Here is a 26,927-nt window from a genome sequence, read left to right on the forward strand (position 1 = left end):
GTCCCGGGCGGGCGCTCGGCGGGTCTGGGGGGCGGGGAGGAAGGGGGTTCAGGGGGCCGGGGGGGGGGGGCTCCAGGCTGGAGCAGGAGGGTGGGGTGCAAGAGGGTGAGGGCTCCAGCAGGGGGTGTGGGCTCTGGGGTGGGGCTGAGGGGTTATGGGTGCAGGAGGGTACTCCGGGCTAAGACTGAGGGGTTCATACGGTGGGAGGGGGATCCGGGCTGGGGCAGGGGGTTAGGGCACGGGAGGGGGTCAGGGGTGCAGGCTCCTAGCGGCGCTTACCTCAAGCAGGTCCCAGAAGCAGCGGCATGTCCCCTCTCCGGCTCCTATGCAGCGACGTGGCCAGTCAGCTCTGCGTGCTGCCCTGTCTGCAGGCGTCACCCCTGTAGCTCCCATTGATCACGGTTCCTGGCCAATGGGAGCTGCAGGGGCAGCGTGCGGAGCCCCCTGGCTGCCCCTACACGTAGGAGCCGGAGGGGGGACATGCCGCTGCTTCCGGAGCTGCATGGAGCCATGGCATGCATGGAGCGGGGTAAGCTCCCAACCCCGCTCCCCGGCTTGAGCGATGAAGCAGGGCAAGCCCCAGACCCCACTCCCTGGCAGGAGCGCGAGGACCAGATTAAAATGTCTGAAGGGCCGGATGCGGCCCTGGGCTGTAGTTTTCCCACCCCTGAGATAGACGTTCATGTTCTGGAACACTCTCCACTCAAGTGCTGAATATCCGTGGCATGGGTTTCCAAACGTACAGAATCAGTTTTTAAAAGGAGAAGCATCAACTTAAGTTCCTAAATTTATTGGACTTTTTCCACTGCTATCAGAGAACTACTTTTATATCAATGTGTATTTCATAAGTGCCATGTGCCGGGAGGGCAGTGGGGAAGAGGATCTAACTCTGCAAATAGTGACACTGTTAGAATGATCATATTAAAACATGGGTCTCTATTTTACTGATGGAAGAGAAGGAATAGTACCATTTATATGAATTAAAACATGTGGTTTTTTTTTTTTAAGGTAAGTTATTGTGTATTAGAAGTAAGTCTTCTGGGGCTGCATATATCCTTTCCTATTCTGGGATAATTTAAGTATCTTATCATTCAAAATCTTAACGTAGTGGATTTTTTGTATTCTGGAAATTCAAGTTCACGTGTTTTTTGTCATGTGGAACTGGAGAGGTGAATGCTGACAAACCATAAATGTTTTGGTAGTGAAGTGTTGAAACTGAGTTTCTATTGAGGAGGAATAGACTGATATGTTGAGGCAAAATGATGGCACTGATACGTATAAGGCATTTGCAGCTTGTTTGATACGCATTACCAGTGAAGAAAAAAAATATGGCTGCACGTTCTAGAGCAGTGGTTCCCAAACTGTGGTACACGTATGTGATGGGTTTCCCGGGATGCAACCTGGACTGCGGGACCACTGAGCCCTCCAAACCCACCAACCTGGGCTGCCTCTCTCACTGTGATGCTGATGTCAAGCTACAAGCCTCTGGCAGGCACTGCACTTACACAGACATCCACAGGGACACACCCAACTGAGTTACGTGAGAGATCTCCCAGCCATTCATGAACCATCAACAGAGAGGCTTCAGCCAATTCTCCCCAACTCCAGCCCTACACCCCAGAACTGTACTATCTTTGCAATGGTCAGAAGCCTGGCCAGTGTAAGCTCATTACCTAGTTGGCCTCTTCTTCAGAGGAAAGTGGACATGCATCAGCCATTGTAATTTGAGCTGAGATTGTTAGCAGTTTAACCAAAGCACGCTGTTCTAGGTAAAATATAAAACCTATTTATTAACTACAAAAAGATAGATTTTCAGTGATTCTAAGTAGCAGGCATAGAGATCAAAGTTGGTTACCTAAGAAATAAAATATAAACATCAGTCTAAATTCTAACTTTAACAGACTAAGCAAAATTTGAATCAAGCAATCATAAAATCGAAGGACTGGAAGGGACCTTGAGAGGCTCTCTAGTCCAGTCCCCTGCACTCATGGTAGGACTAAGTATTATCTAGACCATCCTTGACAGATGTTTGTCTAACTTGCTCTTAAAAATCTCCAATGATGGAGATTCCACAGCCTCCCCATGCAATTTATTCCAGTGCTTAACCACCCTGACAGGAAGTTTTAATCTAAAGTCCAACCTAAGCCACCCTTGCTACAATTTAAGCCCATTGCTTCTTGTCCAAGCCTCAGAGGTTAAGAACACAATTTTTCTCCCTCTTCCTTTTAACAACCTTTTATGTACTTGAAAATTATCATGTCCCTCCTCAGTCTTCTCTTCTCCAACTAAACAAACTCAGTGTCTCACCCTAACAGATGGTACAAGCAGGTTACAGGTCCTCAATAGTACAGACTAGACACCCTTCCAGCCTGGGACCACTCTTCCCCAGTTCAAAGTCTTTTTCTTTCAGATGTTGAGACTTGGGGGGTGGGAGGGAGAAAGGCCTAGTCAGGATGTCATCTCTCTTTATACCTTCTTCCAGCTGCTAGAAAGATTCTCCTTGTGACGTAGGGTCCATCAGCCCCCATTGATCAAGCAGTCTCCATTGCCTACATGCCTTTTCTAAGGAGCTTCTGGGATAGTGGATTGTTTTCTTGATGGGCCATTAATGCTGTGTGGGCCCTCCTTTGCTGCAACTGAAAGGCTGGCCGTGGACATTCCCAACCTCACAACTTATTTCAGTAACACATATAGCAGTGCTTCACAACTTCACATACAATGATAGCACATACAGTCCAACAGGATATTAATGTTCAACAGATCAAGACTTTTGAAATGATACCTCACAAGGTATGCTTTGTACAAAACATATAATAATTAAATGATGGTGGTGAATATGGGGGGTCCAGGGTGCTATTTTGAGGCACAGAGTGTCATAGCGTACCCCTGGGGATACACGAGACATCTCTGAGGGTTACATGGGAGAAATTATGTAATGGTGGGTTTTATTTATTGCATTTTCATAAGTCTACTCAGACAAAGCTTTAAAACTTTGTGGGAATTTTATATAAAATAAGGTCATTTACTTCAAGATGTACTGATGAGAACACAAATGGACACTGATATAAAGAGATCTCACCTCCAATCACCATACAGCAGAGGTTCAATTGCCCAGCAACTGTCCCGTCTAATTGAGCTCAGAATTTAGGGGGGTTTTCAGTTGTATACGTCACACTATAACTATATCTGTATGTAATAGTGAAATATTCATAGGCTGCAATTCCCACGGTCTCTCGCAGACGAAAGGATGCCAACAACATAAGTGAAATATGGACAGATGGCTAAAGACAAGTTGTGTTAAGAAGAACACACAAAGTATGAGTGATGAGAAGGATAAGGATACGTCTGCAGTTGGTAGATCTGGAAAGGGGTATGCAATAAGAAAAGCTTGTGAACCTCTTCTCTAAAGGGTCATGAAAACTCCAGCTTCTGTGAACACAAACTTAGTCTTCTGGGCTTAGCCAGGTAACTTACAATTTCTGTCCCTAGATAAAATTAGTTTTGGTGAAAGTTATCTAATCATAAGTATTCAGGGGCGGCTCCAGGCACCAACACACCAAGCCTGTGCCTGGGGCGGCAGGCCGCGGGGGGCGGCCTGCCGGTCGCTGTGTGGGCGGCAGTCAGGGAGCCTTCGGCGGCATGCTTGCTGGAGGTCCGCCGGTCCCGCGGCTTCGGCGGCGGGTACGCTGAAGCTGCGGGACCAGTGGACCTCCTGCAGGCATGCCGCTGAATCCGCGTTACCAGTGGACCTCTCGCAGGCATGCTGCCGAAAGCCGCTTGACTGCCGTGCTTGGGGCAGCAAAATACATAGAGTATTTATGCGTACTCTATGTAAGTATTAATGCATATTGTACCTAAGTTGCCTCCCCTAATGTTTTGTTGAACAGTGTTGAATTTCTTTCAGCATCATGTTCAGTAGTATGTTGGACAGTACTGAAGCTCAAGAAAAACAGTGTGTTTGTAATGGAGTGGCAAGATTCTGTTGACCCACTTTGTTCAGAGGGTTGAACCCTGATTGGGAGATGCTGACCGATTCCTGCTGACTCACTGTGGTGGGTGTGGCTCACTCTTTCCATCAGAGATCTAAGGGAGATGAAAGTGGCTCTATGAGCAGAGTGAATTAGGGTCTAGGATGGTCTCTGCAGGGAAATCTTAAACAGCCATTCTTTGGGAGAAAGCATAGGTTGAGGTTTACAATTTTAATTGAGTTAACAACAAAGCCAAATCCAAAGAAGTGGGGGATATTTGTACTAAATAGTGTGTAGATGAACTCTGCTCAGAACAGAGTGGTAACTCCACTTGCTCATGTAGACATTATTGGGCTATTTAAAGAAAAGATTTGCACACCTAAGAATTGTAATGCCCTTCAGTTCTGAGCAGCAATACCTAGTATAGGGATTTGTCATAGCAGACTATCAGTGTTAAAAGAAGATTGTCATATGAGTAAATGTACAGGAAATAGGAGTCTGATCCTGCAGCCCCTTACTTAGGCTCATACTGATGCATTGAGTTTAGTGAGTAAACTGCATAAAATTATTTGTATATCTAGCATGGTTTTCTATAATTGTTATGCTGAAAGGTGCTAATGGCTGCCATCAAGGGAGTCTTGGTTCCAAAGACAAACTCAGACCTCTGGGCATGCCACACACTCTTTCAGGTTCAACAGGAGCAGTCAAGCCTTTCATGTAATAAAAATCGATGGGGACTCTGGGGTAACAGCCAGAGGTGCTAGGCTGCATAATGCATCAGAGGTAAGCTGTGTGGACTGAATGGTTTACCTGGTTGCAATCACAGGAGTTAGGATGTCTGTTGCAGGCTATCTGAGACAAAGAGCCGGGAGTTCTGAGTATGATGCAAATAAGAGAAAGCAGGGGGGCAGGTCTTTGGGCACCCAACTCATTGGGTGGCAGACAGGCAGATTTTTGAGCAAGGAAACTGCCTGCTACTGTTCAGGGAAACAGGACTTTTAAATAAACAAGATTACAGCAAAAATATACCTGACTTATATAATCAATTCCTCTTCTTAACAGCAACAACCTTGCAAGGCCCTGAGTTTTGGCTAATCACTTGAGCTAAAGGGGCAGTGCTATTTTCTAGTTGTAAAAAAACTGGCAAGTCTAGAAATTCAGTGAACTCTGAAGAGAAACATATATGTTCGGTGGAAGGAATGCATTAGAAAGGCACAATGATGAAACTTAGTAACCCTCTTTCAGTTTCCATTTTATTGGCCCTGTTTTGTTTCCATAATTTTCTTTCTGAATATTAAAAACTTTGTCTATACATTAAAAGCTACTGTGGTCTGCTGGGTATTTATATATAAAACCAAACCGCCTAACAATTGGTAAGCATTGTGTGTGCATTAACAGTGGGTAAAAGTCCAAAGGAGCTATTCCAGCCATTTTTTAGGTGATGTCCATGCTCATACTTACAATCTGTCCAGGACACAGAAAACAGTGTGAATGTCTGGGAAAGGCAGAGGGGGGAATAACTGACTGCTGAACTCTTTGTGGACAATGCAACAATGAATTTTTACAACAGATTTGAATGAGGAGTTTGTGATGGTCCCGCAAACCAGGAGTGGGAGAGCTCTCTCTGGTCAGGCAGTGAGGAATGGGTAAATGCAGAGCTGGTCTCTCTGATATCAGAACTCATGCAGGGATTTAAATTCAACCTGAAACTATAGAATCTTTGGGGTTTTTGCTTTTTCTTTCCACCCTCTGCTGCTGAATGGAGAAGTGTTGTTTTAAACACTCTGGGCCAAGGACAGTGACCAAGGATGATGAAGTCAATGTCAGTTTTCACTACTGCGGTGAGGAAATGCTGCCGTTCACAGGTGCAGTCCAGAGAGCAATTAAATACAAACACACACCTCAAAGCAAGGTAATGTTAAGTCAAAATATTTGAATGGATAGCCTTAATGGGAAAGCCCATTCCATGTCTTTTGCTTGTGCAATATTATTACATTGTTATATTATGTATTTCTCTGTTATGCTCTAAGTCGGGGCGCGCAAAGTTTTTTGGCCTGAGGGCCCCATCAGGTTTCTGAAATTGTATGGAGGGCCGGGTAGGGGAGGCTGTGCCTCCCCAAACAGCCAGGCATGGCCCGGCCCTTGCCCCCTATCTGACCCCCCTTGCTTCTCACCCCCTGACACCTCCCCCCGGGACTCCTGCCCCATCCAACCCCCCGTTCCCTGACGGCCCCCCTGAGACCCCTGCCCCATCCACCCCTCCCTGACTGCCCCTGGACCACCCGCCCCTGACTGCCCTCCACTGCCCCATCCAACCCAGTTCTCCTTCCTTACTGCCCCCCCAGGACCCCTGCCCCCATTCAACCCCCCTGTTCCCTGTCCTCGGACCACCCCGACCCCTATCCACACCCACACCCCCTGACCACCACTCTGCCCTCTATCCAACCCCCCTGCTCCCTGCCCCCTTACCGCGCTGCCTGGAGCACCGGTGGCTGGTGGTGCTACAGCCACACCGCCCATAGCACCAGGACAGGCAGCCATGCTGCCCGGCTGGAGCCAGCCATGCCACTGCGCAGCACAGAGCACCGGGTCAGGCTGCGGCTCTGCAGCTGTGCTGCCCGGCAAGAGCTCGCAGCCCCGCTGCCCAGAGTATTGCGCCAGTATCAGTGAGCTGAGGCTGCGGGGGAGGGGGAACAGCAGGGGAGGGGCCAGGGGTAGCCTCCCAGGCCAGGAGCTCAGGGGCCATACAGGAGGGTCCTGCAGGCCCGATGTGGGCCGCGGGCTGTAGTTTGCCCACCTCTGCTCTAAGTTGATCCATTTCTCTTCCACTTCAGCTACATATGTATATTAGAAGCTGTGATCATGGAATTAGTCTATGGTAATTGTAAAGGGTTGGAATAAAGCTACACATTTAACCTTAAAGTATGATTCTGCTCTGAAAAGTGACTCTGTAAATGGCATTGTGGGGTTCCATGTTTGTCTATTGATAGTCTCAAATAAAAAGCTATTTTCTAGCTCCCAGGTCTCCAAACTCGGTCTGAGATCTGGAAAGTCAAGCTCTTTTCTTCTAGTATAGCAGGTTCTGCCAGCCAAAGTATGACTATGTTCCGTACATTATGTGGCCCCCTATTATTGTAAGTGGCCAAGCTTGCAAAGACCTGACACTCAGTTTACCGGCACATGTCTGTCATGAAATCATTTTTGAATGCTAGACCCAATCAATTCCAAAACTTCAGAGAATGTTCTCTGCATCAATGCAGGAACGGCGGGCGCCCCCTAAAAGTGTGTGTGGGAGCACCCATGCTTGACCTGTGGCCCTGCCCCCATGCCTCCCCTTCTCCCTGAGGCGCCACCCCCCACACCACCTCTTCCCCCAAGACCCCACCTCCTGCTCGCTCCTCTCTGCCCCTCCCCCCCCCCATTTCAGAGGGCATGGATGGAAAGGGAGAATGGGGACATGCACATAGCTCTTGGCATGGGGGAAAGAATGGGGACCCTGGTATTGGGGGAGGGGGAAATGTGGGGCACCCAGAACACCTGGTGTGGGAGATTGGGGGACCCTGATGTAGGAGTGAGGGAAAAGGATCTCAAACACCTGCCATGGCGGGGAAGGGATGAATGGAGGACATGGGGGTGGGAGTGGGAAGTGACGATGGATACTCAAAACTGCTGACATGGGGGGGGGGGAGAATGGGGGCGACAGAGCCCCTGGTGGGGGAAGATTGGGGAGAGCTGCTGAGTATCAAAGAGAGGGGCATGTGAGGGTGGCACAAAGGGAGTTGGGGGTGGGGGGAGGAAATGGAGGGATGCAAGATGCCCCTGCAATAAGCTCAGCCAACAGGAGCTACTAAGTGTGTAACCTCCTAGTGTTTAAGCACCTCTCAATCTTCAATGAGTTTATCCTCACAAAATGCCTGTAAGGTAGGGAAGTGCTGTTATCCCCATTTTACAGATGAGGAACTGAGGCACAGAGAGACTAAATGGCTTTCCCAAGGTCACACAGGAAGTTTGTGGCAAAGGCAAGTCACTGAGTCTCAGGTGAGCGCTCTAACTACTGGACCATTCTATGACCTCGGTCACACCTGTGCAAACGTACGGTCTTCAAATTCAGCCCTCTGATATCTGTAGTGTCTGTCTTCAGTGGCTTTGTACATGTGTAATTGTTTGCAAGTTAGTAACCAATTCTTCATATCCTGCTCATACTCTTTGCTGTTATCTCAGCAATGCTACCAAGAGTAATACAAGTTTATTTTCTATAGCTCTTACCTGGTATCTCGGCATCCCACGAACATTAATTTAATTATCTTCACAATATCCATGTGAGGTAGGGAAGTAGTCCCACTTTTGGCTGGGGAGACTGAGGCACAGAGGTTACACAGGAAGACTGAGGCAGAGGTGGCAATAGAATCCAGATGTCCTGAATATCAGTCGAGTGCCTTAACCACAAGACCATCTACTGGGTAGGGAAGATGATTCCAGATGCAGATAGTGGGCAGCTCTCTGGAGTACAATGGTGGCATTTTTACATAGTCACTCTTTAGTACCACAAGTGCTTAACTATGCAACCCTAATGTTGCATTAATTAATTTAAAAAAATTCTTCAAAATAAGTCCCCAGTTCCATAACACACCAGACAGCCAAAGCCAATTAGTGCTTTTCATTGTTACCAGTAAACTACATACCTATAATCTTAATATGCAGCCATTGGTGAAAAATTGGTCTAGTATCTTAAAATTACAAACTAAACCTATGCATGTTCCTAGTCTATGCATGTTATGATATATTTGGAAGTGTATGAGTTAAGGTGACTCAAGGAATTGCTTACAAATACTTAAATAACTGCCTTTAAGTCTACCAAACTGATTTGCTTCAATAAGGCTAGTAATTCTAAAGATAGGAACATTAACTCTATCAAAATTATTTTGAAAGTTGCACACTATCTCCAAGAATGCAGCACATCTTTAACAAAATTTCCCATCGTTCAATATTCAGCAACAACTGTGCTGTAAAGCTGAGTATGTGCAAAGGGGTGTATAATGGAAATAGTATCCTTAGATACAGCAGTTACTGCCAGCCATCCTCTAATAAAAGAAGTGCAGGTTATTTCCTGGTTACTGATGTGCCTCATGCCCTTAACCCCACCTTGTCACCAGTCTCCAAGTCTTGTCCTGTGCAATGGTCATGGTTACTTTTCCAAATTGTAACACATCTAACAGTCTAATATGGAATGATTAAATCTAGTAAATTTTGGTTTTGAGTTTAAAATATAGCTTCAGTTCAGCCTCAAAGTAGTAGCTCAGTGCACTCCTCAATGGAAAATGTGGGTTCAGATCCCACTCTTTTTGCCTCATTGTTCAGTGCATGGAGCACCAGCATGGTGTGATGACATGCGCTTGGGTTCTGAAGTAATACGTGAAATTGGTGAGCAGCACTAATGCATGACCCAGAAATCTGATCAACTTCATTCATACTCAAATTACTAGACCTGTGGCAGTGTGATGACGCTCCAGCGCAGCACCTCCTGCTGGTCGTCCAGGGAATTAACACTTTCCAGCCCAGAGTGCTCTCTGCAGGCTGGTGTCTCGCCTGCCGCTGGCCCCGTGTCCCTCCCGGGGCCCTTTGCCCAGGGGTTCTGCCCACCACAGTACCCCCTCACTCTGGGTCTCCCCTCCCAGGGGAACCCCCTATCCCCACCTTGCCTCAGTGGCTACTGCCAGTCATCATCTAACCCCTGTTCCCTGGGGCAGACTGCAGTTTGTAAACCACTCATCATCAGCAAGGGGGGGTGGACCAGCTGCCTCTGCCTATTCCTGGGCTGCCCCAGTACCCTTTTGTGGGCCCTTAACTCGGCCTGCAGCCTGGGGCTTAGCTAGGCTGGAGCTCCCCAGCTCCCTCTGCCCTTCCCCAGCACTGCTCCACCCTAGGTACCCTCCTCAGCTTCCCAAGCAGCCAGGTCCTTCTCGCTCACAAAGCTAGAGAGAGTGTCTATCTTTCTTCTGGCCCACAGCCCTCTTATAAGGGCCAGCTGGGCCCTGATTAAGCTGACCACAGCTGTGGCTGCTTTCCCAATCAGCCTAGCTTTCCCTGCTGCAGCCCTCTCCAGGACTGCTTTATCCCCTTCATGCAGGAACAGGGTGACCACCCCACTACAAGACCCAACTCTAAAAATAGTAGACAGCCTACTGGTAAAAACAGATCAAAACATGTTCCGTTGGTATAACCTCTGTGCAGGAGTACCAGACTAGCAGACTATTACAGACAGATGCTTAACATACTCATCCAGTGATCGCACGCAAGATGTAGAAGCCAGCGGAGATTAGACACATTGAAAATGCAAGTAGGAAAGACTTTAATCAGTGTGACAGGAGAAACTGAAACGCAGACATTTTCTATTCTACTTCTCTGTACCAAACAAAAAGAGGAGAGACTTGTTCTCACGATCAAAAAGTAGCATTGCCTGCTAAAAAAGTGGCAAAGGGAAGAAACCTCTGGAAGAAATAACAGTTGCACAAAGTGTGGCAGCCTGTGCTACCAAATTAGAAATTAACAATAATGCAAAATGGACACACTTTGTAAATCTCATCTACCCAATTACTACTGTTAGGCCTACCATTTACATAGATACTTAGTGTATTGGCTGGCAATACTTGTCATACTAGTAGTAACAGAAATTACATTAACTGACTCTGAAGCCAGATCTATGGCACCCTCCCAGCTGGAAGATAGTTATGGTGTCATAAAGCCTTTACAGAAAGAGGTAGGACGCTTATAAAGCATTGGAAGGGAATTAGGCCTTCATGAGAGCGCAGATGTGATCTTCATTCATAGTTGCCAAGGTCTTGGATCCATGTATTATCTCTATATGCATCTCCATCTTGGAGGAGCTCAGCAAAAGGGAATTCTATTCCAAGGGTTAGAGCTGGCTGGCTGCTCTGTGGGGACAAAATCTGATGCCTGTTAGAAGTAAGGGCTGTGAGCGGATCCTAGCCACTTGTGAGGAACAGTGCATGTTTGTCCTTCTTCTATGCCTATTAAGTCGTTCAGCAGGACAAGACTGGATTTAAGAGTGTAACACTTTTCTTTCTGATCACTCAGAAGATTTATTGGTGGCTTTGTAAACAAGGGGAGGAAAACTTTTTAGCAGCCTATAGCCTTTATTCATGCCAATGTTCAATGTGAAATCAAGGCACGGGAAGAGAATCAAAAGATTCGGATCAAAAATGTGTTTTAAATTACTAAGGCATAAAGAGGCATGAAAAATCTGCCACATGCTTGTTGGAATTTTCAGATGTGTACTCTGTCAGCGTCTCTCCTGTGAATTGGTCTGAGTCAACGAGGATACCTTTGTGGGTTTTTTGGAATTGAAGGAAACACTGAATTCAGCTCCATTCCTACAATTGCTGGTGCTATTCTACCTGTGCAAAACCCTGCTCCATAATATTTGTAGTTTTGAGATAGTCCAATTAATCTTCACCAGTTTATCATGTAGCCAGCAAAATGATCCCATACAGCAGTATGTTTGCTAGTTCACATTTCATGGCTATGACCGAGGGTATGTCCACACTGCTGTCGAAAGTATCATTGCAGCACATATAGACATACTCATGCTAGCTTTCATCAAAGACACCTTCAGCAACAATAGCAGTGAAGCCATGTCAAGACAGGTGGTGGCTGCTCAAGTATGTAACTAGGGTACCTTGGCAAGCAGGTGTAGCCAATGCAGCTGCATATGCTGCTGCAGCTTCGCTGCTATTGTTACTTGAGCTAGCTAATTACATAGAACCTCAGAGTTACGAACACCTCGGGAATGGAGGTTATTCAGGACTCTGAAATGTTTGTAACTCTGAACAAAATGTTATGGTTGTTCTTTCAAAAGTTTATAACTGAACACTGACTAAATACAGATTTGAAACTTTACTATGCAGAACAAAAATTCTGCTTTTAACCATCTTAATTTAAATGAAGCAAGCACAGAAACAGTTTCCTGACCTTGTCAAATCTTTTTTTTAAACTTTCCCTTTATTTTTTTAGTAGTTTCCATTTAACATAGTATTGTATTTGTATTTTTGGCTCTGCTGTTGCTGCTTGTATACTTCTGGTTCCAAATGAGGTGTGTAGTTGACCGGTCAGTTCGTAACTCTGGTGTTTGTAACTCTGAGGTTCTACTGTAGATCACAACTTATTCAGGTATGTCTACACATGCCACAATCACATCTCTTTGTTGAAGTGAGACATACCCTGAATTTATCCATTTCTGCAACCTGTTGTGGCTGGGGTAGTCATTCATTCATTGTGCAAACAGTGACTGTCAGACACTTTTGGCCCCTTTAAAATTCCTTTCCAATTTCTAAAAATTGTTTTTATATCCTGTTTTCTTTTTGCAAAAAGTGGTGAAGACATTCAAAGCCAGGAGAGGAAACTTTCTAGCATGCAGAGCTCCTGTCTTTTTCACATTACAATTTGTTGTAAGAATTGCATCATGTAGCATTAAATTCCCAGTGCTGGGGAAAAAATCTGCTTAATAGGATGGGAAGCGTCCAGTCCACTGAGACAGACGCAGAACACAGGGATTGAAACTCAAAAGAAAATACCTATTCCTGAGTCATTAAATTCTTTAAAAATACACGCCCAAATGTAAAAGATGCCACCTGATGCAAATGGCATCAACAGTAGAGCTAGGGGAAATTTTTTTGGCAAATAGCTTTTTTTCTGAAAAATGCAGTTTTGGTTGACTTTATGAATGGCAATGAATTCATGAATAATTTAGTCATTCATGATGACAATGAATAGTCATTGGGCCAGGAAAGAGTGAGAAGTGACTCTGTAGCCTAGTGATAGGGCACTCATCTGGGAGACCCAAGTTTAAGTCCCTGCTCCAATGACTAACTATTGATGCAACATGGAATTGCTTCACCAGAAGAGAGAGGCACCCTCCCTTCCCTGTCCCTTCTGTTTTGTGAATCTAGGGCTTGTCTATATGAACAGTTAGTGCATGGCAAGGAGGGATGTAAATTTACCTCACATTAGCCTGATGCACACGAACAGTCCACACTAAAAGTTCCCTGGTGCATTTTGATCTACCCTGCTTTGAAATGGGAATAGATCAAAGCACACTAGTGATCTTATAGTGCTTGGCAACAGGGTCCATATGGACAGTTAGTACACAGCAGGCTAGTGTGAGGTAAACTTACACCCCAGCTTCAGTGCACTAACTGTTCATATAGACAAGCCCTTGTGGTCCTTTGCTTTTGTTAAAATGCCCAAAATTGAAACACAATTTTGAGTTTGGTCAAAAAAAGTATTCTGTTTGGCCCTTCTCAGTGTTTTCCGACTCTTCAATTGGCTGAAAAATTTGGAAAATGTTGGTTTTGGTTCAACACAGTATTAAACATTTTTTCATTTTTGGGTTTTTTTGGAATGCTACCAAACCAAAAAGTCCACTATTCACCCAGCTTTGGTTAACAGCATTCTGCATAACCTCACCTCTCCGCCCCGTAATGAACAGCTGTGGAACACAGCAATGTAGTGAAATGTAGGGGATATAGAACCACGAGGCACTGTATATTGTGTTCTCTGCCCCTCTTCTCACTCTTTGTTCTGTTTCCTTTTCTTGACTTTCCTCCTTTTGTCTATCCTGCCTTCTTAACCCTTCATTCTAATCCTTTTTTCACATTTTTTTCTTTGAAAAAATTATTGGATTTTTTTTTTTCAATAAGACTTTAAAAATGCAATAAGTTCTTATAAAGCCCAGTATGTGTATGCAGTACTTTACAAAACATTAAATAAGACAGTTCCTGCCTTCAAGAGCTTCTAACCTGACCATTTTTCTTACATGCTTGGTTCATTGTAGATGCTTTTCTGAAATTCTTAAATTAACAAAATGAAACTTGAACTAGATAGAAAAGCAGCCATCTCCTGTTGCGAGTTCTCTTGCTTTCCCTTCCTCTTGATTATGTCCCTGCTTCCTCTCCACCCTCTAGCCATTTGTTAGGCCAGGGGTCGGCAACGTTTGGCACGCGGCTCGCCAGGGTAAGCACCCTGGCGGGCCGGGCCAGTTTTATTTACCTGCTGACGCGGCAGGTTCGGCCAATCGCGGCGTCAACTGGCCGCGGTTCGCTGTCCCGGGCCAATGGGGGCAGCGAGAAGCCGCGGCCAGCATATCGCTCGCCCGCGCCGCTTCTCGCCGCCCCCATTGGCCCGGGACGGCGAACCGCGGCCAGTGGGGGCCACGATTGGCCGAACCTGCCGCGTCAGCAGGTAAATAAAACTGGCCCGGCCCGCCAGGGTGCTTACCCTGGCAAGCCGCGTGCCTAACGTTGCCGACCCCTGTGTTAGGCCTTGGCTACACTTGCGAGTTACAGCGCTGTAAAGCCTCCCCCAGCGCTGTAACTCACTCCCCGTCCACACTGGCAGGGCACTTACAGCGCTGTATCTCCCTGGGTACACCGCTGCAGGTACTCCACCTCCCCGAGATGCATAAGAGATACAGCGGAGTGGCTACGACTCTCCCCTGTGAGTGTGTATCAGGAATCAACCTGCAGCGCTGTACTGATCACCTTGTCAAGTGGCCAATCCTCTCCATTGTTGTGACCGGCCGCAGGAATGCGGAAGTGCCGGTTTCAAAGCTCGTACCACAGAGAAAAAGCAAACAGTTTGCTGTTTGCTTTGAGTGAGTGAATGAATGAGCAGGGGGCCGGGAGTTCGGAACTTGCAAAATAGAGTGCTGATACGCTCTAAAAAGCACTCTCTCTCCCCCCACGCCCCCTGTCACACTCCACCCCACCCCCCCCATTTTGAAAAGCACGTTGCAGCCACATGAATGCTGGGATAGCTGCCCATAATGCACCGCTCCCAACACAGCTGCAAATGTTGCAAGTGTGGCCACGCCACTGCGCTGTCAGCTGTCAGTGTGGACAGACTGCAGTGCTTTCCCTACTCAGCTGTACGAAGACAGGTTTACCTCACAGCGCTGTACAGCTGCAAGTGTAGCCAAGGCCTAAGTCTCCCCCACATGCTTACCAGAGTAGAAGGAATTAATGTAGGTAGGTGCCTTAATAGGCAAATGATTTTCAAAACAGGTCCCCATCTCATAAAATACCTGCACTGGACTACTTAGTGAAAGTCTGAAGTCCAGAGAGCAGAAAATTTGGGATTGTTGATTTATACAATTATAAAAAATCTTTATAGAATGCACTCTTCATTTGTAATGGTTAGCGTGCTAGTGGTGTTCAACAGCACACGCCATTGAACAGGCAACACTCATGCTTTTAGTTTATGAAGAGAAAATGAATTAACTTTTTTAAGTTGTAAGAGTGCAATTTAACTGTTTTTGTAAGGTGTTCTTGGATTACATGACAAAATTTAGTTATACAATGGTCCCCTTCAAAAGATGCTCAGTTGCCTTAGGTAATTAAATAATGTTATCTCAGTATTTTCAGTAGATATTGCCTTCTTTGTGTATAGGGAAGTACATTATAGGAAACATTTACATAAGCTGAGGTAATGTTATGTAGCTGCATAAGGTAAAACTGGAAAGCTTTTAAGGGAAGCCACTGCATCATAATGTAGGATTAGGAAGAATATAGTTTTACCTATCTGCATTACACATGCTTCTCAATAGTAGATTTTTTTTTTTAAAGTGAGTCATAGCCAGGAAGATCAGTTTGGTGGAATGCTCATAAATTTACTGTGATTATGTTCTTGCTCAAAAAAGCCTGGCAAAATCAAGGGGCAGAAATATGACCTGCAACTATGAATAAACTCTGAATGTGGCAGTGCAAGATTTCCTACCATCGAGAAGGCACATATGACTATTGTGCAGTTATACCAGACACTGTGCTATTGTGTGAACTCAGCTGAATTAGGGTATTGTGAGGAAGGGTTTCTCCTCTTGTTTCGTTTTTAGAACAGACATGGTCGTTGCATCGCTGCATATCCCATATAGACAAAGACCATTCATTATTTTTTCCTATTTCCTTGCTGAGCTAATTGTTGTCATGTTTTCCTTCTAGTACCAAATTGCTGCAAGGAATACTTCATTCCGGCAACCAGGGAAAGTGCTTGGATGCGCAAAGTAAGTGTTTTAGTTCTCTCTGTGGTGTGATAAAATGTACAGTATGTTGTGACTGACGTTAAAAGGAATGAGGTATTGACTTCAAGGTTGACTTGCTCTTTAAAAATATAAACAAACTCAAAGCAACAGTTGGGTGACATTCAGTATACAGTAGTTACTGAGATTCCTTTGCAGCAAGACCTAGCATGCAAGAATATATAGGTACAAGTCAAAATAAGTTGCCTTTGTAAATGGTAGTATCCATGCAATACAAAATAATTGTAACAAATTCACAGCTAGCAGCACCAATGAAAACTGCTTCCAGAAAAAATATTGCAAATGTGTAGGGAATAAAGGGGGGGGGTGTCAATAAAGAGGGAAGCCAAAAGTGGGAGAGGAATCTTTTTTTTCTCTCTCTCCTCTTCCTTGTCTCTCCTTTCCTGCTTCAGGAACTCTGGTGGAAAACTGTCTCATGCTTTCTCTTCAGTGCTCATTTTACTTCATTGAGTTAGCAGCTCTACCAGTTAAATAATGCAGCCTTCCCAATTTTAAATGGAGGAAAAGAGAGCTAGACCAAATGTTACTGTGCATGGTTAATAATGCATATCCAATAAGGAACAGCTCTTTGTAAATTTTCAATTAGTTGTGTATTGGACACTAGGTTAATCTATCCAGCCTCCAATTTGTCATGTTTGCAATTTGCAGTCATAATTTGACTCACCTGTCGGAACAGCAGAGAACAATGATACAATTAGAGGTAGGTCCACAAGATGGCAATGTTTTGAAAGTCTTTAAAATGATGAACGCACAAGCTGCTGTTGATAAAAGAAACATTGCCACATATTAACTGTCTTTTTGTATCATGGTTGCCAAGTGTCTGTCTTGTTGCACAGCCTGAATTCTAAACTTTCCCCCAAAAGGAAGACTATTATACACCTACACTATTATAGGTTTGGTTTTTTTTAAATAAAAACACCTTCTAGCATGCGGTGTAGTGCTGTCAAAAGTATATGCACACATTCAGTCTCTCTTGGCAAGGTACAGAGAGTACAGTTCACTGTATGGCATTATATCTTATAACACATTATATTTTATGTAGTTATGCACTTAACATATACATAAAATGACATATCCCTGCTCAGAAACTTCTAGTTTATAACCCACCTGCCAATGCTTGAAAGTCTGTCAATGTTTCCATTTATAAAGTCTGACTTTGATGGGGGCATATGGCATGTCTCACTTGCTAGAATATTTTATTTATGTTGTATATTTTAGCAAAGATGAGCCATATTTTTCCTGTACTCTATAAACAATGTTAAGGCTTGTTTCACAAGGGAACTAGGGAGATGGTTCAACTGTTGACTAAGGGTTTTGAATATCTTGAAACAGCTCAGACATATTTGTAAAAAGGTGCTACAAATGCACAGTTGATGGTTTTTCAAATCAGTAGGAGGGGAGACCTGAATGTTTGCAGATAATTGGGATATGTTGATAGGTTAGGATTAGAACAATTCCTAGGAAATGAATCATTGAAGCTGAGCCTTGTTTAACAGGGGGCTAGGGAGAGGGAGCAGTTAAAAGAAGACTGAAACCATGATAGGGAGAGCTGCAAGGGGATAACTGCAGACTTTAGAAGCTATGAGAATGAAGTGATGAGAGCTGAGAGAATTTGAGGAACCAGAGGAGATGTGCAGTATATTTAAGCTGGGAGTTTTCATATTAAGACCAGTGGATAATTGCTATAGCACAAAAGAAGCTGAAAGAGGCCTGGAATGAGTCAAAGATGAAACAAAGGATCTGGGCCCCATGAAGAAGCTGAGAAACTCAAAGCTGTAGAAATTCTAATGGATTTCCTCCACTTGCACCTTGTTTTTAACAGTGGTAGGGCTGCACCAGTGGAAGTGCCTAATGTAGAGTGGCCATAGCATTTTAATCACGTATTTTCTAACCCTGCTCAAAACATGTCTGGATGACACTTTTAAAACACTCACAGCTGCAATCAATCTGATTATACTAGTATTCCCATAGGTGATTGTGGAACAGTAGGAAATCTGAAGAAAACTACTAGTGTAGAGGCAACCAGGATATATAGTCTACTTTACAAAAGTCTGCTTGTGACTACACATTGCCTAATAAAACTTATCTTGGACATACAGATTTCCTGGAGTGAATAGTCCCACCCTCGGATCAACAGGCAGCTTTCCAGGGTATTCCCTCTGGTCTCTGCCTACTCTGTAGTCTTTCCTCCCAAAATCCCTGGAACTTTGTAGCACACTGAATATCAAAATAAAGTCCCAGCCGCCAGCTTTTTAATACCAGAGGTTCATCATATTGCTATAAAGGTAGCTGTACTGTAGCTGAATATGGACCAAATCCAGGTTTCACATATCAATATGCAATGGAATTTTGATGTACTTTCATGCTTCCTTTGATAACTCAATGATGGTTTGTGGGTTTTTTGTTTAATTGTTAAAGTTGTAGGGATAGCAATATAGGGAAGGAAGTTCAACTATCCAGGCAGTTTTACAACTTTTATTTAGAATACTCCCCCAGGATATGTAGAAAAAGTTTTCATTGGCAGTTAAACATACAATGCATTAAGCAAGGAATTTTAAAACAATAGATTTAGAATGCATCCTAACAACAAAAAACATTGCTGTTTCTATGGTGCTTTAGAGTACATGTTTACTTGCAGTTATTCAGTATTTTCTGGCTAGCAGTACAGGCAGCCAAAAGCATCTCAGTGTGGATTAGAAAACAGAATTTGTTCAGGAAAGGAACACAATAAAACAACTTCAATATCCTGGCAGATTTTCTTTGCTTCACTACAGCTAAAACTTTCTAAATCTATTTGATAAGAGGCTTTCATTATTTGCTCTGCTGCTTGCATGTGGAAAAGTTATGCATAGTTACTGGAAAGCAGGAAGAGTAGAGGAACACAGTCTTTCCTTCCAGGCGGGGGAAAAAAGTTCCTCTACTTCTTTTGCATCTTCATTATTAGCCAGAGGGTGTCACTAAAACAAATCACTTTAATCCTTTGGCTGAATGCATCGCTTTCACAGCATTTCCATCCTGTGGAAACTGATTGGGTCTCCCAAAAGGCAGTGCAGGATAACATCCTATGACAGTCACAACTGCATGAAGACACAATTGTTTTTATGGTCAATTTTGATTTAACATGAGAAGAGAGCTGTAGTTTGGATCTAAATTTTGAACCTAAAGGACAAAGTTAACTTGAATGGAATGTTTGTTTATGGCTTCACGCTAACCAGTATCCTTTCTCTGCCTTACTTAGTAACTGAACAACCTAAATATCCTTTTATGGTCTTGTCTGAAAATGTTCTGAACCATAGGGTGACTTTTTTTCCCCCCACTGTCCTAATACCAGGAATTATCCCACAGGAGTTCATCAATGCAACTGACTCATTTAAAAAAAAAACCACCACAGTAATTTTAAAAAAATGCAACATATGTATGCTTTTGTTCAAAGCTAATGACAGTCCATTCCAATGGCCAAGCTATCAGTGTTAACTATAACTCATAACTATTAAATATATGGGTTTTTGTTACCTTGCATTAAAGAAAATCAGCACATAATTTTCTAACATCATGAACAAAATATATTATTGTAATATAATAGCTATATTTTTGTGTTTAAAATACTTAAAAGACGGGTTTTTTACAATAGAGCAACCGAAATTCATAGTAATAAGACCCATTTCGGGTTATTGAATTTTGTTACTTTGTTGCTATTCAAAAATATGCATAAAATAAATGGACAATAAAGTAAGGATTATATCGTTTTATGGGCTTTTGGTAAATGGATGCCAGATTCTAGTTGGTATATAGTGTACTGCATTTTGTCCATTTCAACAATGTATTCGTGTATTAAAGATACTTTAAGCAATGACTTAAGTGCTCTTGCAGACTGAGTAGAGAAATCTTCAATTGCTCTGCTTCTGCGATTCAGCAGTTTAAGAAAACCAACCTGCTTGCCAGAGCTGGCTCACTGGAAATATTTGTGACTCAAAATGGCACACTCAGATTTTGCAGAAACAAGTTTTAATTTTAGAAAAAAGTTTCTACCTCTTACAGAACCTTCCAAATGTGAGCAGAGTATAATCCAATGCAATGCTTTCTTCCTCAGTCTGCAGGCAGCCTGAAACAAGACAGGGGTGGTATTTTCCCCAAACTAACCCCATTAATCTTACTAGAGCAGTGGTGGGCAACCCGTGGCCCGCAGGCCGAACGCAGCCCGTCAGGGTAATCCGCTGGCAGGCCACAAGACTGCGCTGCTTCCCGCAGCTTCCATTGGCCAGGAATGGCGAACCGCAGCCACTGGGAGCTGCAGGAAGCTGTGCCTGCAGATGGTCAATGTAAACAAACTGTCTCACGGCCTGCCAGCGGATTACCCTGACGGGCCGCAGGTTGCCCAAAACTGTACTAGTGTACAAAACATACTGGTGATACTTAAAATATCACCAACTATTTAATTGTAGATCATTTTAGCAGATGGAAGGGGAATGATGGGTAACTATTGGGAGCTGCTGCAGGGAAGGATCTGCAGAGGGAAGAAAGAAGGGACACAGGAAATAGGAAGAGAAATGAAAGAAACATGGGGAAGGAAGAGAAACAAAGGGCTGAAATAGCAGTTGTCCTAAAGGTGAGCATATTTTCCCCCCAAGTGACATTGATGAGTGTGACAAAGACCTGGACATGTAACTAAAAATTTAGCTACTGTATAAGGGCTATCTTCTGTTCCTCCCTTAGTGCAAATTTCTCATTGACATCTGTGGGAGATCAGGTGTGGAATGAAGAAAGCACATAGTCCTAAATGTGTGCTCCTGCCACAGGGCCATAATTAGAAATGGAGTTCAATCCTCTCCACAGAATGTTTGACATCCTGCTTTGTCATAATCTTTCTTACATGAATTCTTTAAGAAATGTAGTGGGAACATCAGATGGAGGGTCTTCTAAAGTATAGTAGTTGCCTTTAACATTTCCAATTTTGCCTTGCAAGAAGATAACATTACCGCAGTGTAACTGAAGCTTGCCTATACTAAGAATGGAGAATGCCCAGGGAATAGCATGAATGTTGAGGGAGCAGTATTTAATTGCATCAGGCAACTGAATATTAAGCACTTCAGTGTTGCCAGTCCCACACATTCAGAAATCATGATTCAGGTGCCTCACCATGAGATTGACTGATTTAAAAATTGAAATAAATATAAATGCCTTTGGGATCTTTTTATTTGACTTTTGGTTGTGGAATCTTTAAGGGTCCACTTGTGTCCACACTGCTCTCTGCAAGCAGGAGGGTTAACAGCTTGTTTTTATTAAATGAAAGGTTAGATTCTCATGTAATTACATCATTCCAGGAGCTGGGGGCTTGAGAAAATCACCAATATTATGAGACTCACAATAAAATCTCAAGTGTTGGGATCACTGGGGTCAGGTGGATGTGACAAATTTCTCACCTAATGTTAACTCTAAATGTTGTCTTCATGTATAAAAAGTTAGATGCTGTGTATAATAATCACCTGCTCAGCCTACGTAGAGTTGTTCTGTCATAACTAGTAGTGTGACTAAGCCACTATTGTGTGGGCTACAATTTTTATTACAATAGAAGATGGTATAAAGCAAAGCAAAGATAAAGGAGTAGATATTCAAAGTGCCTTTTGTGTTTCAATAGGAATAGGGTACCTAAAGTACTCTTTGACTTTAAAAATCCCCCTCCAAAAGATTATATAACTTTAAATGGCATGGCTATAATTTAATTCCTAAACTACCCAGAAAAAATCATTCCCCACCCTACAAACTTATTACAGCAGGACCTTGATAGTGCCTACTAGTTAAGATTGCAAATTGGCTTCCATTGGAGTACCACCCATTTATATAAGGCTCAAATTTGGCTCATTCTCTTTAATTGTCTAATCAGGCTGTCTAATTGTCTAATTAGGGGATACACATGTGCAAGGCTCTAGAAAACATTATATTGTATGTAAAATAAGATTATCACATAATTAATGGCTATCATTATGCATACATACAAAGGATAGGGTTGCCAACTTTCTAACCGCACAAAACCAAACATTCCTGCCCCATCCCCTCCCTGAGGTCCCACCCCCACTCACTCCATCCCCCCTCCCTCCATCACTCGCTCTCCCCCACCCTCACACACTTTCTCCGGACTGGGGCAGGGAGTATAGGGTGTGGGAGGGAGTTCAGGGTGCGGGCTCTGGCTGGACGGCGCTTACCTCAGGCAACTCCCAGAAGTGGCCAGCATGTCCAGCTCCTAGGTGGAGGGGCCAGAGGGCTCTGCGCGCTGCCTGGGCCCGCAGACGCTGCCCCCGCAACTCCCATTGGCCGTGGTTCCCAGTCAATGGGAGCTGTGGAGTTGGTGCTCAGGGCGGGGGCAGATCATGGAGCCCCCATGGCCATCCCTGTGCCTAGGAGCCGGACATGCCGGCTGCTTCCAGGAGCTGTGCAGAGCCAGGGCAGGCAGGGAGCCTGCCTTAGCCGCCCTGTGCCACCGACCGGACTTTTAGCAGACTAGAGCTGCCAGGGTCCTTTTTCGACCGGGTGTTCTGGTTGAAAACCGGACACCTGGCAACCCTAACAAAGAAGCAGAGTTAAGATTGTGCATTCAACCTTTACTTTCACATTTCCTAACTTGATTTCTTAACTAAGACTTTAGTGTGCGTGTGTGTGTGTGTGTGTGTGTGTGTGGTATTTAACGTAAGAACAAGTTACATGTAATCCTTCTTTCTTAAGTCTAAACCCTGTGTTTGACAGGTGGGTCATTGGTTAATGAAAGGAAGTAAATCCAGCTCTCTATCTTCCCAATAAGATGTATGTAGTTTCGGTATGCCCCTGTCTACTCAAAATGGAGGCACTTACATTTTTAATGGAGTTCTATCTTTATGAGGAGAGAGATGAGCTTTATATTGGATTGGTTCTGCTCTATAAAAATTTCTTTTTAACTATAGTTCTTTAGCAGACATCACACTTGACCTATATATGCTTGTTCCTGGATGTATGGCAGTGTTAATTGCATTCTGCTGTAGCCTTTTACCATTTTTAATTTAGTCAAATTTAAATTACATTTAATTATATATTCATTTATATTTACTTGTGTATTGCTAACAAAGCCTTCTTTCTTCTTTTTGCATCCTCCCCTCAATACTTGAGCATGACTTTTTCTTGTCAACAGGCTTCTGAAAATCACTTATCCCTTTCAGGACATCAGCCTCCACCCTGACCCTTTTCCCCCCCTCTAAATACTCCATTAAGGACACCTTCTGCTAAATCTGAATTTCAGGGCTGCAAAAAAATGTACAGCAGCTCTAAGTATAGTTGCCTGTAGCAAGTGAGTGTACAAATACACATAAGCAAGAACACAGAGGAGAATGTACAGTTTTAGTAAATAGATTAGTTTTTTCCAATAAGCTGTATTAAGGTATTCATGAAATCATGTGTGCTTAATATGACTCAGAACTCTCAAATGTCTTTTAAGAAATATCCTTCAGTTTGGATGCAAATTTCTTTACATCCTCTGAAAACTTTTCATTGTCTTGGTTTTGTTATCACAGTGTGCTAACATGAATGTCTCACTACAGAGCTGAACTTCATGCATAATGTTGTTTTCTGTTCATTTGAAATTTTCTCGTTAATAACACTTAGCATTTATTCAGTATTTTCGTGTTGTGCAAACATTGATCCTCATCAATCATGTGAAAAGGGAAAGTACTACTTTCATCTTATATAGATGTTAGGGAAACTCAGACACTGGTTGCATGACTTAACTGGTCAGTGGTAGAATTGTGGTTAGAACTCTAATTCCTGGCTCTCAGACCTGTCTTCAGTGTGCTAAGCTATGCAGTCTTGTTTCTGTGCTATTTTTGCAGCCTTCTCTAACCTTTCAAAGGGCGAACGCTATAGATATTTTAACAACCAAGAGGTATTTTTGAGGCTTAATTTGCTAGCATGTGAAGTGCTTTTAGGTTCTCTGGTGAAAGGCTTTGTATAATGGAAGTGCTTGAGTACTCTAGGGCTTGCAAAATATTAATCAGCTAGCAGTCCGAGCCATAACAGATTGGTAAACACTATAAGCAGCAAGGTAGGAAATGACAGATTTTAAAATTAACTGATATCAAAGAACTAGACATGTAGTTCAGATTAGATGTAAGCAATAAGTAGCCTGAAATGCATTTTTAAAAAGTACCTAACAGTAAGAGAATCCATGATAAAATCTGCCCTCTAGATACAGCATGGTGAAGTGATTCAACCAAGTAGATTGAGTGTTTCATGGTTCCCAATAGTCTAGTACTGTATTCTTCTTAAGTGCTTGCATATGACCATTCCAATGTAGGTGTGTGCATAGCCCACACACAGTTGCTGGAATTATTTCTCTTAGTGGTATCCATAGGGTGAGCTCCAGCGCCCTCTAGTGCCGTGTGCTTATAGCACTGGTATAAAGGGCCCTGCCGACCCTGCATCCCTTCAGTTCCTTCTTACCACCTGTGACAGTTGCTGGAACTACTCTTTGCTTCAGGCAAACTTCCCAGTAGACATTTTCTCTTCTTTTCCAGTGTATATACCCTGTTATAGTTGTGATCGTTTAGTTTTTGTAGTAGTTGGACTCATTCATGCTTAGTTAGCAAGGTTCATCTGCTTCCTGCTGCCAGGGCATGCCTCGATCACCGGGCTTCAAGTCCTGCGCTTCCTGCAGCAAGTCTATGCCATTGAGCAACCCTCACTAGAGCTGTCTCAAGTGCTTAGGGCAGCGGTTCTTAAACTTCAGTAACCTGAGGACCCCCATTTTTTATTTAAAATTTTGCCACGGACCCCCACGCTCAGCCCCAGGCCCTGCCCTCACTCCACCCCTGCCCCTCCTCTTCCCTGCCTCTTTCCATCCCCAAGCGCCCCTGTCCCCCTTCTCCCCCTCCCTTCCAGCACCTTTCCATTGTTTAGGAGGTGCTGGGAGGAAGGGGGAGGAGTTGATCAGCGGGGCCAGATGGACCCCAGTTTGAGAGATGCTGGCTTAGGAGAGTCTCACAGAAAGGACCACTGCCAAATCTGCAAGGACTTCAAACCTCACACTTAAAAGAACCAGGAAGCGAGATTGAAGGTCCTTCTCACAGACACAGCCCTAAGACCCGCTTCTGAGCTGTGCTTGGACTCGGGACCAAGTACCTCAGCTTCGGTGCAGAGCGTTCCCCCCCCACTGGTCGTGAATCTTGGCACTGGTCCCCATCCCCGGTGCCCAAGAAGAAGCATAGGAAACAGTCGGGAGAAGAGTTGATCCCCAGTGCCAAATTCAAGCAGGCATGGGGACCAGGATAGAGCGATGTCCGCATGGGGCCGCACTTTCGCCCTGGCACTGCAACAGCCAGTACCGATGGCTCCAGTACCTATGTAGGACCCACTGACTCTGGAGTCTGAGATACTGTCCTCAGGCAGACAGCCGTCTACTCTGGAGGTGTTTGCAGCAGCCAGGGACCTACTTTCATTTCCAGTTCCTGTGTCCCTGGTGGCACAGGACTTGGCACTGCTGTACTATTGAGTGGCAGGGAACCCTCCCCCAGCCATCCTCCAGTACCATGACTGCCCTCTAGGGGGAAACCCCCTCATGGTAGCCTCATTGCAGGCTAATCTGCAGCACTGATCACCAGCACCAAAGGGGTCTGCACAACTCTGGCCACCATGCTGGGACTCTTCGTCTTCATCAGAGTCAGAAGTGGGATCCTACTCTTCCCGTCATCGCAGCCGCCCATGCTGCTCCCTGGCCACTCCTACTCCATTGTGCCCCCAAGCACAGGGGTAGCACCAAGTGCTTGGCCACTGGGTCCATGGGGGCTGGCACCCATGCAATGGCCCTTCTGGAACCCTTGGGGGTTCCCCCAAGGTCAAGGCACTCTCTTGAGGTGCTCCTACTTGGTGACCTCAGAGCAGAGCACCTCTGGTACCTCACTGTGTGACTCCTGATCCAGACTCTGGTACCAAGCCTGGTACCGAGCCTCAAGAAGAGGCCCCGCGAGTCCTGGTCAATACAGAGGGAGGAGTGGAGGCCCCTCAGCTGGTCCTAGACTCCTCTTCCCCACTGCCACCACAGCCTCATCTGGGGATGTCCCCATCACAAGATGACCACAATGCTTACCAAGACTTATTAAAGCGGGTGGCCTCGAATCTAGGCATCTAGGCAGAGGTGGTCAATGAGGCAACTCACAACCTACTGGACATTCTGTTGGTGGCAGGCCCCCCAAGCGTGGCTCTCCCACTCAATAAGGCTATCATGGACCCAGTTAAGGGGCTACGGCAGACCCGTGCTTCCCTCCCTCCCATGGCAAAGCGTACAGAATGGAAGTATTTTGTACCATCCAAAGGCTATGAGTTTATATTCTTTCATCCTCCCCTGAGATCCCTGGTGGTAGTGGCCACCAATGAGAGAGGCAAAGGAACAAAGGCAAAGGAACAAAAAAGTTAGACCTGTTTGGCCAGACGGCCTATTTCCACAGGAGGACTACAGCTTCCCATACTAAACCAGCAGGCTGTGCTGGGCTGGTATGACTTTAATATGTGGGAGGCTATGCAAAAGTTTAAGGACTTGGTCCCTCAGGATGCCAGGCAGGAGTTCTCCTTGCTGATTGAGGAGGGGAAAACAGTGGTGAGGGCCTCCTCACAGGCAGCTCTGGATGCAGCTGACTCGGGAGCCAGATCTATGGCCATGGCAATGACGGTTCCACATCACCTAAGAGGAAAGGAGTTCTATTCATGTTATTTCCTAATCCCGAAAGCCCAGGGTGGTCTCAGACCTATCCTAGACCTGCATTGTCTCAACCACTATCTCAAGAGCTTAAAGTTCCGCATGATCTCCCTGGCTTCCATCATTCCCTCTCTGCATCTGG

General features: G+C 44.6%; 1 protein-coding gene across 2 annotated transcripts in view; it reads left to right on the forward strand.

The window, feature by feature from the left end:
- MAPRE2 (microtubule associated protein RP/EB family member 2) overlaps positions 1-26,927 on the forward strand; it is a 144,332-nt gene that overhangs the window by 19,751 nt on the left and 97,654 nt on the right. For both annotated transcript variants that reach the window (XM_026661941.2, XM_026661949.2), the window contains exon 2: positions 15,980-16,041. The gene's annotated coding sequence lies outside the window, so the exon portion shown is untranslated. The remainder of the gene's footprint in view (positions 1-15,979; positions 16,042-26,927) is intronic.

The sequence above is a fragment of the Terrapene carolina genome, unplaced genomic scaffold, assembly GCF_002925995.2.
Source record: "Terrapene carolina triunguis isolate 2854851 unplaced genomic scaffold, T_m_triunguis-2.0 Scaffold58, whole genome shotgun sequence".
NCBI lineage: Eukaryota > Metazoa > Chordata > Testudines > Emydidae > Terrapene > Terrapene triunguis.